The sequence below is a fragment of the Bufo bufo genome, chromosome 2 (genome assembly GCF_905171765.1).
Source record: "Bufo bufo chromosome 2, aBufBuf1.1, whole genome shotgun sequence".
In the NCBI taxonomy this organism is placed as follows: Eukaryota; Metazoa; Chordata; class Amphibia; order Anura; family Bufonidae; genus Bufo; species Bufo bufo.
This window is the reverse complement of record NC_053390.1, coordinates 715,408,049-715,421,247: the sequence shown is the minus strand read 5'-3', so window position 1 is coordinate 715,421,247 and position 13,199 is coordinate 715,408,049.

The following is a 13,199-nucleotide window of genomic DNA, read 5'->3' as shown; positions in this document are numbered from 1 at the left end:
GTGGCAAAGAGATCCATCTCCGGAGTACCCCACAAAGCTGCTATGTTGAAAATCCCCCGATCTAGTCTGCTTTCACATTGTCTGAACCTTTTAGATGAACTGCAGAAAGAGATAATAGAGAAGCTTCTGCTAGGCTGAAAATATGATGAGCGAGACATTAAGCCCTGAGCTCTCGTCCCTGCCTGTTGGTTGATATAGGCCACTGCTGTCGTGTTGTCCGAATAAACCTTTACGTTTCTGCCCCTGATGACCGGAAGACTCTATCAAGGCTATCCTGATTGCATCCAACTCCATGAAATTATGCGACTGGGAAAGATCCATCTGGATATCGTAGGTTTGCTAGCCCCGCGACCTTTGTTGGGCCCTTGGTACTGTAGGAACAGTTGGTCCGAGTGCCTGAAGGATGAGGTTCTGTTGAGGTAGCAGATTACAATCCTTCTTACATACAGGTTGTGATATTTCTTCTCTTTTTCCTAAGTTGGTTAAGGACAGAACGAGGGCAGCGATACTTCTTGTTCGCAGTGAAATCTAGACACTACCTTAGGTAGGAAGGCTGGGCAATGTTTTTGAATTATGTGGTCATCAAGGATAGTCAGATAAGGAGGTTTATATGAAAAAGCTTGGATCTCCCCAACTCTTCTGGCAGTTGTAATGGCCGTAAGGAACACAGTCTTCAACGTGAGAAGTCTCAAGGATATTTCTTCTATTGGCTCAAATGAAGGAGACATTAAGACAGACAGCACTAAGTTAAAGGTCCAAGGGAGCAACAGTAGGGCAGGCTACAGGGGTCTTTCTCACAGCACCTTTAAGAAAACGCTTTACTAGAGGACTCTTACAACTTGATGTCCAAAAACACACTTAGGGCAGACACCTGCACTCTAAGGGTTGCTGGTCTGAGGCCTTTGTCAAGTCCAGCTTGAAGGAACTGCAGAATTTGAGGAATGTCTGGCAGAATTACGTCACCCGTGAATTTCTGAAAAGCTTTCCAGGTCCGCAGATAAATTCTGGATGTTATGGGTTTTCGGCTGAGAATAAGAGTGGAGATAACTGAATCCGAGAGTCCCTTCTTTTTTAAAGGTGCTGCGTTCAGTCTCCAGGCCGTCAAGTTCAAGTGTTTGACGTTTGGGTGATTTACTTGGCCTTGATGAAGGAGATCCGGTATGGATGGGAGAATCCAGGATTCCCCTGCCGAAAGATGAAGTAGCAGGGGGAACCAGGATCTTCTCGGCCAGTGAGGGGCTATAAAAATTACCTAGGCCTTTTCTTCCTGCACCTTTATCAGAGTCTTTGATATTAGGCTGAAGGGAGGGAAGGCGGAAAGAAGACAGTTTGGCCATGGTCGGGATAGGGTATCTATCCATAGTGGCTGGTCCCTTTGGGAGAGGGAACAGAACCGTTTGGTCTGTTTGTTGGTCTTTGTCGCAAACAGATCTACTTTTGGAGTCCCCCACTTGAGACACAACTGATGAAATATTTGAGGATTTAGGGACCACTCTCCCTCTTTCAGAGTCTGACGGCTGAGGAAGTCGGCCAAAGAATTTTCTTCTCCTCTGACATGTAAGGCTGTAAGGGAAATTAGGTTGCTCTCTGCCCAGGAGAAGATCTTGTCGCTTACAGCTGCTAGGGAGCGACTCCTGGTTCCTCCCTGTTTGTTTAAATAGGTGAACGTAGTAGTATTGTCTGAGAAAACTTTTATACTTTTTGGTGATGTAGGTGTAAAGAGAGCGACCATGGCGTTGTATACCGCTGAGAGTTCCCTTAAGTTGGAGAAGGCTTGTAGCAGATCTGTTCCCCAAATGCCTTGGACCACTCTTCCGTCTGAGTGACCTCCCCAGCCGATGCTGCTGGCATCTGTGGTTATGATCATTTGATCTCCTTGTCTCCAGGAAACTCCCGTCTGAAGGCGTCTTCTGATTCTCCACCACTTAAGAGATATTTTTACCGACCTCAGGATCATCACTCGCTTTTCCAGGGCCGAAGAGGTGCCATCCCAGGAGGATCGGAGGAACACCTGAAGCGGTCTTGTGTGGTATTGGGCCCACCTTACTGACTGGATCGTTGACGTATGGATACCTAGAATGGTCATGAGGTTTCTTACAGTTGTAAATTTTTGACTGCAGAATAGCGAGACTTTTTCCTGGAGCTCGATCTGTTTGTTCTGTGGAAGAAAGAACATTAATTGATGGGAATCTAATGTTACCCCCAAAGAGGTCTTCCTTTGTGCCGGATTTAAGTATGATTTTTTGAAATTTATGATCCACCCTAGAGTGGTAAAAAAATTCCTGAACGTCTGCTAGGTGGGACAGAAGGGTCTCTGCACAGGGAGCGACTACCAGAAAATCGTCCAGGTAAGGTATAATTTGAATGCCTCTTAGGTGAAGGGCTTTGACGACCTCTGCCATGATCTTTGAAAATACCCTTGGGGATGAGGAGAGCCAGAAGGGAGGGCTGTGAATTGAAAGTGACAGAGCCGTTTTTTTTATAAAGACAGCAATTCTTAAGTACTTTTGATGGGTCATAACAATTGAGACGTGGTAATAGGCGTCCTGAAGGTCCATGGTCGCCATGAAGCAGTTTTGAGGCAGGACAGTTATGGCGGATCTCACTGACTCCATCTTGAAGCACTTGTAAACGATAAACTTGTTTAGGCCTTTTAAATTTATAAAAAGTCGATAGGTTCTGTTGGGTTTCTGGATTAAGAAGACAGGGGAGTTAAACCCCTTGCCCTGTTCTTCCCCAGGAACCTGACGAATTACGCCTTTCTTAATCAGAGACATAACTGACTCTAGGCAAGATTGTTTCTCTCGATGAGGCAGAATTTTGTTGATCATGAAACGATCTGTTGGTACTGAAAGAAACTCTAAACTTAGGCCTTGCCTTAAGGTGTCTACCATTAGTCTGCCCCCCCACTTGACCTCTGAAGCATTTTCGGGGTTAAAGAGAAACATCTTCAAACTCTCTTTTTACTTAGGATCCCCTTTGGGCTTTCTTTGATTTTGAAAGGCACACCTCTGATGAAAATAGCAGTTCTCCATAGGGAAGCCCTTCTTTTTGTCCGCAGCTTTGTCTAGAATATCATCTAAAGTGGAACCAAATCATCTATCGCCTTCACACGGGATGGAGCAGAGGCGGTTCTTTGAGCTCGAGTCCCCTGACCAGGTGCGGAGCCAGACAGCTCTTCTTGTGGCATTTGAGAAGGCTGCTGATCTGGCAGAGAGTTTCACTAAGTCCGCTGATGCATCAGCAAGAAAATTAGACGCTTTCTTGAAAGTTGGTAGGGAAGCCAGGATTTCTTCTCGTGGGGTACCAGCCGCCAAGTGATTTTCTAGCTGGTTCAGCCAAACTGGGAGTGTTCTTGCAGTACAGGTAGAAGCTATACTTGGCCGCAGCATAGCTGTGTTAGTCTCCCATGATTTCTTTAAAAGGCTTTCGCACTATTTGTCCATGGGGTCCCTGAGGAGGCCAGTATCCTCAAAAGGTAGCGAGGTTCTTTTAGAGATCCGGGCTACTGGTGCATCTACCTTTGGGTTTTTTTCCCACAAGTTTGAGTCAGTCTTCAAAGGGGTATTTGCGTTTAAAGGCGCCTGATATAGCAACCCTTTTTTCTGGATCTTTCCACTCCCTAGCAATAAGATACTTGACACTATTTCTTTTCTTCCTTTCCCCTAACCCTTGGTACATCTGGTCTTGTACGGAATGAGCCTCCTTCACCTCCTCAATATTCATAGTTGCTCTGATGATTTTTAAGAGCCCATCTGTCTCTTCCGGCTGAAAGAGGGGTTTCCCCGAGCCATCTTCACAAGAGGAGGAGTCTGACCCGGAAAAGACTTCCCCTTCATCCAAATCAAACCCAGCGTCAGAGGTTAGAGATCTTTGAGAGGTGGATGGTCTTGGGGATGACGGCATTCTTAGGTCTACTGCCGCATTAACTTCTTTAATTATTGACGTCAGACTCGAGAAGGGACGGAGATTCCTTTGATACAATTTTTTCTGTGCACTTGGGGCACAGATGTTTTTTTTATTTGGAGGAGAGTGCTTTGCGACAAAAGGCACATTTTTTCTGTGCCAGATCTCCAGCAGGCGGTTTCCGGGTCGCGGTCTCTCTGGCATAAGATCAACACAGAAAAAACACAATGGGGAGCACATTTAGAGACCAGCAAAAAAACTATTTGAGAGGCCAGACCCTTCAACGGTGGTGGAAAGCAGCAGGCACCAAGTGCACAATATAAGGTATAGTACAGTATAGCATAAATAGCTTTAAGCATATCTCTCCTCTTGCGAGGAGGCTTACCGGGCAGAGGGATCCACGGGCTTTCTTGCGGTGTCCATGTCTCCAGGGCCCAGCATGGTCAAGCGTAGCACGAGGACGCAGTACTGCTTGAGAGGAACTTGTAAATTCCCCGCCGCTGGAGCTCCGCCTTCACGCGAGATCCTCTTGCCCAAGGAGAATCTCACCCGCTGACGTCAGATCCCACGATAGTTCCCGGAAACTATTGCACGTGCGCCCGGGGATGCCTGCAAGCAGGACTTACTCCCAGCAACAGGAAGGGAGGCCAGGCGTCCCCGAGGACCCGTTCCCTGCTCCAGCCCTCCCACATAATTGTGGGGAAGGACCCCAGGAACCAAGGTGAGGCTGGGCGGAAAAAGAGAGTTTCTCCTGGACTCCAGGAGCGGCTTCCACATACGTCCGCCGGACAGGAAACAACGACTGACTAGGTAAGGGGGAGGAGGCTCTTAAATCTTCTGCTTCTACGTCGTTGTCTCCTGTCCAGGGCGGGGGCATCCCTCCTGTAAGTGCCGTTGTGGAGGCGTTAGTGAAAAAGATTGTTCACTACAGATTTGATAGACTCCATACGAAATCTCTCGTACTGCAAAAACTGGTTTAAACACTTCAAGTTTATTATGGCCCAAAACAAGCTATTTTTATTTATTTTTTACCAGAAAAAGTTGAATAAAACCCCTCTGTCAAGTCCTGCTCTGGGACTCTTACTAGCACCTTTTTCTCTATCAGGTAAAAAACCTCTGATACAATGGCAGAATGTTTTGCGGTATCTGACCGGAAATCTGTAATTATAAAATTTTCCTACTGGAACACTTTGGAATTTTAGTTTTAGGCCCTCTCCTATCACTGACTTTATCCAGGGGCTGTTGGAGATCCTCTGCCATTGATGTACAAAGAGAGAAAGACGACCCCCAACCGATGCCCTGGCGTCATTGGGACTGCTTTTTTGAGGCATCCGACCCATAAAAAAAAGAAAACCCTTATTCTTCTTGCTCGGACCTGTAAACTGTCTTGCTCTTTCTTTCCCCTTAAAGGACCCTTTGTTAAATCTGGGACGGAAAGATCTTTTGGGTGGCTGACTATCAGAGGGAAAGCCCTTCTTGTCGGAGGCCTTTTCTAATAAATCATCAAGAACAGGCTCAAACAAGAATTCTCCATGGAGAAGGAGCAGACAATTCCTCCTCGAACGGATACTTCCCCTTCACTGAAGAGGGAACGAAGAATTTTCTATCCGGTCTTTTCCGTTCTCTGGCAATAACCTCTTGAATGTTCTTATGACATCAAACACCTTCCTCTTCTTGGAGCCTAACCCTTCAAACATTGAATCCTAGACTGAATGCTGTAGCTTCTGATCCTCCAACCCCATCGTAGCCCTAAAAGTGGTCTCCCTGCGGCCTCGTCTTCAGAAAAATCGTGTGATGACCTCCACTCTCCTTCCTCCAGACCCGAAAGTATCCGACTGTCACTGGAGGGGGAAGTCCTTAGCAGCAGCAGAAGTACTGGGACGGTGCTTTATCAAACCGCTAACCGACTCTCTGACTTATTCACGTATCATTTGTTTAATGCTACCTATTAAAGATGGAGTTACCTCCTCCATTAACTTGCTGATACATGCTTGACATAGGGGTTTTGCCCAGGCAGAACGGAGCCTCTTCGTAAATATACCACATCCCCGTTACTTTACTCTGGAGGTCTTCCTAGAAAACTCCTATAATACCTATAATACCTAAGCAACAAAAATGACCCCATGAGCATATAAATAAATTATATTCATGCTGGGGTAAAACCCCTCTTACTCCACCCCCCCTGGTACCGATGTATCATTGGTGGTCTCAGTGGGTTCTGCGCGCTGAGCCTGCTCCATGTATCAAACAGCCAACACAGCCTGAATGGAGGTACTGCACACGCTCTTCTCACCCAGCGTGTCAGTGAGCTGGCTGGGCTTTTCTCCTCGGTGCGCACAGCCGGCATTCCTCCCCTTCCGGTCCAAAGCATAGCTTCCTCCCACCACCGAAACCCGGAAGTAAAGGCTGAAGCACCTGCCAGTGAACGGGCGTGCCAGCAGCCGAACACAGCCGCAGAGCTTCGCAGGAGCCCAGGAACCGGGAAGAAGGACGGAAGGGGAAAGGATAGAGAAGGGGAAAGGATAGAGAAGGGAGCCTAGACTTCTGCAGCGGCTCCCGGAGGAAAACTTATGGCGCACAGGGTAAACCTCCACACACTTTTTCAGTAGCTGGGGCCCCAGCAGCTCTCGCTGTTAACTCTTCTTCCAGTGGATCCGAATCCCTCCTGCCCCTTATGACAAGAAAAGGCAGTTCTGGTTCCCGTTTCCTGTCCTGAGGAGGCAGTTTCTCCAGAAATTTGAGGCATTTCTCACAGAAAAGTATTGCAGTAAGGGTACAGTACTTTTTTACACTTGCAGCAGGATGGATCCGACAGGCTGTTCACCCTGTCGGATCCGTCCTGCCGCTAGTGTGAAAGTAGCCTTACACATGTTTTGCTATACACATGTTTATTCCCTTTGTGTGTATTGGAACAAAGCCAAAAAAAGGGAGGAAAAAAAGCAAATTGGAAATAATGTCACACCAAACTCCAAAAATGGGCTGGACAAAATTATTGGCACCCTTTCAAAATTGTGGATAAATAAGATTTATCACCTGGGGCAAGTAACAGGTGTGGGCAATATAAAAATCACACATGAAAGCAGATAAAAAGGAAAGAAGTTCACTTAGTCTTTGCACCGTCCAGGATGGCGACTACCCAGACACACAATTCGGCGTGCATTCATCCAGGAGTGGCATCATCACTGCAAAACCATACTTATACAGATCTTCACCAGTCCTTAAAGGGGATGTCTCACTTCAGCAAATAGCATTTATTATGTAGAGAAAGGCACTTACTAATGTATTGCGATTGCCCATATCACCTCCTTTGCTGGCTGGATTCATTTTGCCACCACATTATCCTTTGACCGTTCCCATGGTTACGACCACCTTGCAATCCAGCAGCGGTGGCTATGCTTGCACATTATAGGAAAAAGCATACAGCCTATGTGCACTCCCACAGTCCGGGCCACCAGAGACGCCGACACTTTTTCCTTTAGTGTGCAAGCACGAGTACCACTGCTGGATTACAGGGTGGTCATAACCATGGAAACAAGCAGTGAATAATATGATGGAAAAAATGAATAAAGCCAGCAAAGGAAGCAATATGGATAAATCACAATACATTAGTAAGTGCCTTTGTATTAACTTTCTCTAAAGGATAGATGCCATTAGCTGAAGTGAAACAACAACCTTAAGAGACAAATAATTTGCCCATTAAAGGCCATCTGTCAGCAGAGTTGTACCTATGACACTGGCTGACCTGTTACACGTGCTCTTGGCAGCTGAAGACATCTGTGTTAGTCCCATGTTCATTGCTGAGAAAAATGAAGTTTTATTGTATGGAAATCAGCCTCTAGGAGCAACGGGGGCGTTACCATTACATAGGTACAAATCTGCTAAGTCCACAACTGACTGCGGTGGCAAGGGGTTAATTGAACCTCCTATCAGGGGTCAGCAACCTCTGGCACTCCAGCTGTTGTGAAACTACAACTCCCAGCATACTCCATTCTCTTCTATGGGAGTTCTGAGAACAACCAAGCAAGTGTGCATGCTGGGAGTCGTAGTTTTACCACAGCTGGAGTGCCAAAGGTTGCCGATCCCTGTCCTATATAGATAGGTAATCCGGTCAGTTTACTGCTGCTGTGAGAGGAAAATCCTCGTGATAATAGATGTACAACTGGGATAACAGCATGACCACGCTATTGTTCTCTTGATAGGCCTACATAAAGATGCTCACAGAACAGCATTGATGCAGGATGCCCAACCTGCGGCCCTCTAGCTATTGCAAAACTAAAACCCCCAGCAGGCCCAGAAAAGCCTATAGCTACAGCCGAGCCTTATGGGAGTTGTAGTTTAACAACAGCTGGAGGGCCGCAGGTTGAGCAGCCCTAGATTAAGGTAATGCTCTAATTTAGTCACCACAGGGTCCTCTCTCTGGTCACAGTGATGGCCTGACTGAGAACGTTGAAGGGGTTCTTCAGGATTTACATATTGATGACCCATCCCCAGGATAGGATTTCAAGCTGTATGAAGAGGCTGCGGGGCTCCATGAGCGCAAAGGCCGCTTCACAGGCAACGACGGGAATGAGCCTCCCGAGCATCGCGGGTGACGCTAGGGAGCCTTGTTCCAGTCACTGCCTGCTATTGGCTGGAGCCGCCACCCGACGTTTTCATCCATGCGACGGGGAGAAGCGGCCGTGTGGGCATCAAAATCGACACGGGTGCCGGGGAGCAAGGTAGGAACATTTTGTGTGAGGAGGCCCAGGACCCCTTTAATATCTCAGAAAACCCATTTTAAAAGGGATAGTTTCTTAAGAGTGCTCAAGGTCTAGAAAAATATGTCTGCTTTCTACCAAATACAGCATCACACTTGTCCACAGCTTGTGTGGGATATTCCAGTTCATTTCACTTAAATGGAGCTGCAGTACCAAACAATTCACGGACAGGTATGAATACGGATGTAAACAGTCCAGCATACGGATGTCATCATGAACATGACCTATTCTTGTCCGTTCTGCAGACTAGAAAAGTAATTTCTAAGGTCTCAGGCAAATGACCGTTTTTCACTGAAGCCCCTTCACTTCTATGGGGCCAGGGCTGCGTGAAAAACACAGAATATAGAACATGCTGCGTTTTTCACACGGCTCATGTACACAGACCCATTAAAATGGATGCGTCAGGATTCAGTGCGGGTGCTATGCGTTCACGTCACACATTGCACCCACGCGAAAAACTCGCTCATGTGAAAGAGGCTTAAAAGTCAGGTAGTCTATAGAAAGCGTCTTTTCTATACACTACGCCTATATCACGGTAACCTCGACCACATACTATATTTCCTATGTAATCTTACCTTTTTCCAGACATCATGTCTTCCCCTGTCACCCAGCGGACAAAGGTCAAACCCCGGAGCACGGCGCATGCCGTGTCCACATACCCCGGAGCACGGTCAGCGGTAATCATTTACTGCAGCATATGTCAAATTACAATAGAATACCAACAAGTCAGTGATACCGTTATAATGGTGCCAACTGCCAGCTACCCAAAACAGGGAAAACATCTGCAACACTGAAGCCAATAGGTATTCCTAATAAAGCAGAATCCAGACATATGTACAGTCACCAGTAGCATATGTCCCTGTTCACACAGCAGCCACTGAACGCAGGGACACCCCCACTGTCTCCAGTGCAGCATGTGCCATACAGGGTCCTGATTGGGGGATCATTAGGAGTGACTGCAGCACAATGCACACTATCTGCAGATGTGTCACACGCACAACACCCCCTCCATACACCACAGGGGGGTCTCTCGCTGCACCTGCCTGCTCCTGGCGTCCCCGGGGGATCCCGACCACTCACACGTGTGTAGTGCTGACCTCAGCTTCCTGCCGCCCCGCTCCCTGCAGAGGAGAAGACGTCCTTTAAATCACTTCTCCCGCTGCTGCTGCTCTGTCGCCTCCTGCCGGCCGCGCGGAGGAAGACAGCCTGAGCACGGGAATGCTGAGATGACGGAGCTGCTCTCACAGATCACTGAAGTAATAAACGATCGGTGAATGTGGGCTGGGATCATCTCTGGTGTGCTGCCCTTGTCAGATTGCCAAATACATATCCTAGAGTGCATCACAGGTTGTCTCTGCAGGTGATTTACATCCATTGTGATGATCCCCCAGAGCACAAGCGATCAGTAGTGCAAGGGTCACTTACTGGGGAGGAAAACTTCATAAAAGAGTCATCGTCACACCATATCGTACCATGACTCCCAAGTAGCCCTCTTTTTGACCCAAGTCCCTCTGTCTCTCTCTGATCCTTAAAGGGGTTGTCTCATCTCAGACAATGGGGGCCTATCGCTAGGATATGCCCCCATTGTCTTATAGGTGCGGGTCCCAGGCACCTATATCGAGAACGCAGCCCTGAAAGTGAAGGAGAGCACACTGCGCAGCCGCGGCACACTCCCATTCACTTCTATAGGAGAGGCGAGGATTAGCGCTTGGTGGTGGACTTACCTCGGGAAATCTGGGGTCCTCCAGCCACAGCGATCCCCGCTCCGTTCTCGATATAGGTGCAGGTCCCAGCGGTGGGACCCGCACCTATCAGACAATGGGGGCATATCCTAGCGATATGCCCCCATTGTCTAAGATGGGAATACCCATTTAAATGTCCCTCATTGACCCTTGACCTGGGGAATTAATGCATAAATGGGCATTTATAAATGTACTAAATAACTCCTTACTAAACTATCTGTATGGTTCCTACCTGTATATCAGACTATAACTCCATTGTTTGGGATTTAAAATATCTGATGATTTATGTGGTAATATTTAGGCCTCATGCTCACAAACGTATTTTGTTTCCATGTCCGTTCAGTTTTTTTTGCGGATAGGATGCAGACTCAATCTCAATGGGTCCTGTCCGCATCAGTATGTCCGTTCTGTAGCCCCGCCCAAAAAATATAACGTCCTATTCTTGTCCGTTTTAGGCATTGTTACAATGGATCCGCAAAAAAAAAACGGATGTCATACGGATGGCATCCGTTTTTTTTTTTTTGGCAGACCGCAAAACACATACAGTCGTGTGCATGTAGCCTTAAACCACCAGATTTTGAGATTTTTTTTTTCTACCACCAGATTGTGAGATTTTTCGCTGACTGACACTAGCGATCTGCTAGTGTCTGCTGGACCTAACCATGTTCATGTATTACCTTTGTCTGGAGCGGTTAAGCATAAAAACGTAGTTTTATTGATATGCAAATGCGCCTCTAGGTGCTATGGGGGCGTCTTTTCAGCACCTAGAGGCTCCGTCTACTCACTATTTCATCCGCCCACCGCGTCCCTCCAGCCCGCCCCGCTCCTCTTGATTGACAGCCAACCTCGCTCAATCTCGAATTCCAGCACCTGCGCCATGCGCTTCTGTATTCGCAGATCGCTAGTGTCAGTCAGCGAAAAATCTCAAAATCTGGTGGTAGAAACCCTTTAAATGGATAGTGAAGTGCAAGAAAAAAAAATTGTCCCAGGGGCTCCACATGCTTTAGAAAAATAAAGGAGCTTCCACTGACCTAACCTTCAGAACTGCAGCAGCTGGGGATCGGAGTCAGTAATTATACTGGAGTTAGCGGTGTGACCAAATATGAAAAAAATTGCCGCGATGCGTGTCGACTTATATTGTCCCTCTTTGCAATTTTCAAAAGTTGGGAGGTATGTAGTACTACTGGACGATGCACTACTCCATGCACCGTGGCGCCCTCTACTGTACCCACATATGGGGGATATTTATGCCAGTAAACTGCTGTCAAAAAGTTGCAAAGTTTGGCACATGCTCTGCTTGCGCAACATTTGGCAACTTTTTGGAGGTTTTGCACCCCCGCTTACCAGCTTCCTTGCTGGCATGGGTTTCCCAAGGACCTGGCTTGTAATAATTGTGGCACATCTGATGTCAGCGGGCAATAGATGTTTAATACTGATGGTCTATCCTCAGGATGGGTCACCAATATCTGATTGGTGGGATCTGACTTTTGGCACCATGCTGATCATCTGTTTGAAGAGACTGTGGCGCTCCATTTATCCCCGCGGCTTCTTCCTAGGACATTCATCAGTCACATGGCCTAGGCACAGCTCAGTCCTATTCAAGTGAGGAATAGCCTGCTGGAGTTCGCCATGTACAGCATACCCGGATAGGGCCGAGCACCGCCAGGTCCCCATTGATTACAATTGAATGCATCCACTTTCCGGCATAAATACTGTCTTTCTGCCAGACAAAAAGTCATGCATCAACAACTTTTTGCATGTTTTTTTAAAATTTTTTATTCAGAAACCAAAAAAAATATTCCTGGACGTCCTACAGCAGTATACAATGGGTTAATTTGTTAGCCCCTCCCCATCTTACTTAAAAACAGAACACATGTTAATAGCAATAGCAATTATGCACATCAACAGTAATGACATCCTGGCCCCATAAAAGCACTAAATGAGAATTGCACATGTATTTCTTTTTCTACTACTAAGGCTACTTTCACACTTGCGGCAGGCGATTCCGGCAGGCAGTTGAAATGCCAGATCCGTCTCTCCGGTGTCATCTGGAAAAATGGATCCGGGATAAAAAAAAATAGTATTTTTTGCCGGATTCATTTTCCCGGAACACTTAATGACAGATCCGGCACTAATACACTTCAATGTAAATTAATGACGGATCCGGCATTCCGGCAAGTGTTCAGTCTTTTTGGCCGGAGAGAAAACCGTAGCATGCTGCGGTATTTTCTCTGTCCTGAAATGGGAAAAAGACTGAACTCAAGACATCCTGATGCATCCTGAACAGATTGCTCTCCATTCAGAATGCATTAGGATAAAACTGATCAGTTCTTTTCCGGTATTGAGCCCCTAGGACGGAACTCAATACCGGAAAAGAATAACGCTAGTGTGAAAGTAGCCTAAACTGAAGGCTCCTCCATTTTTAAATTTTTCGAGTGCTAGTATACCTGGGGTGTCCTGGTCCCTCACGGCATCTAGTGTTTCTTTGTTCCTCAACCCCTATTATATCTGCCTCCATATGTCCCTTGTTTTGGGACTCTGTATACCCTGGGTCCCTCGCGTGTCCATTCCCATGTACCTGTGCACATTGGGGACATTTACTAAACACTTTGCTCCAGAATTATGTAATAAAATGCACTAAAAAAAAAGATGTTTTAATTTGCACCAAATATATCAACAGTTTTCTCCAGAATTTTCACCATAAAGAATGCATTGCGCCATAAATGAGTTATAAATGTCAAAGTGGGTGGGGCTATTATCGGCAGAAATTGAGGACAATTAAGGCTAGTTTCAC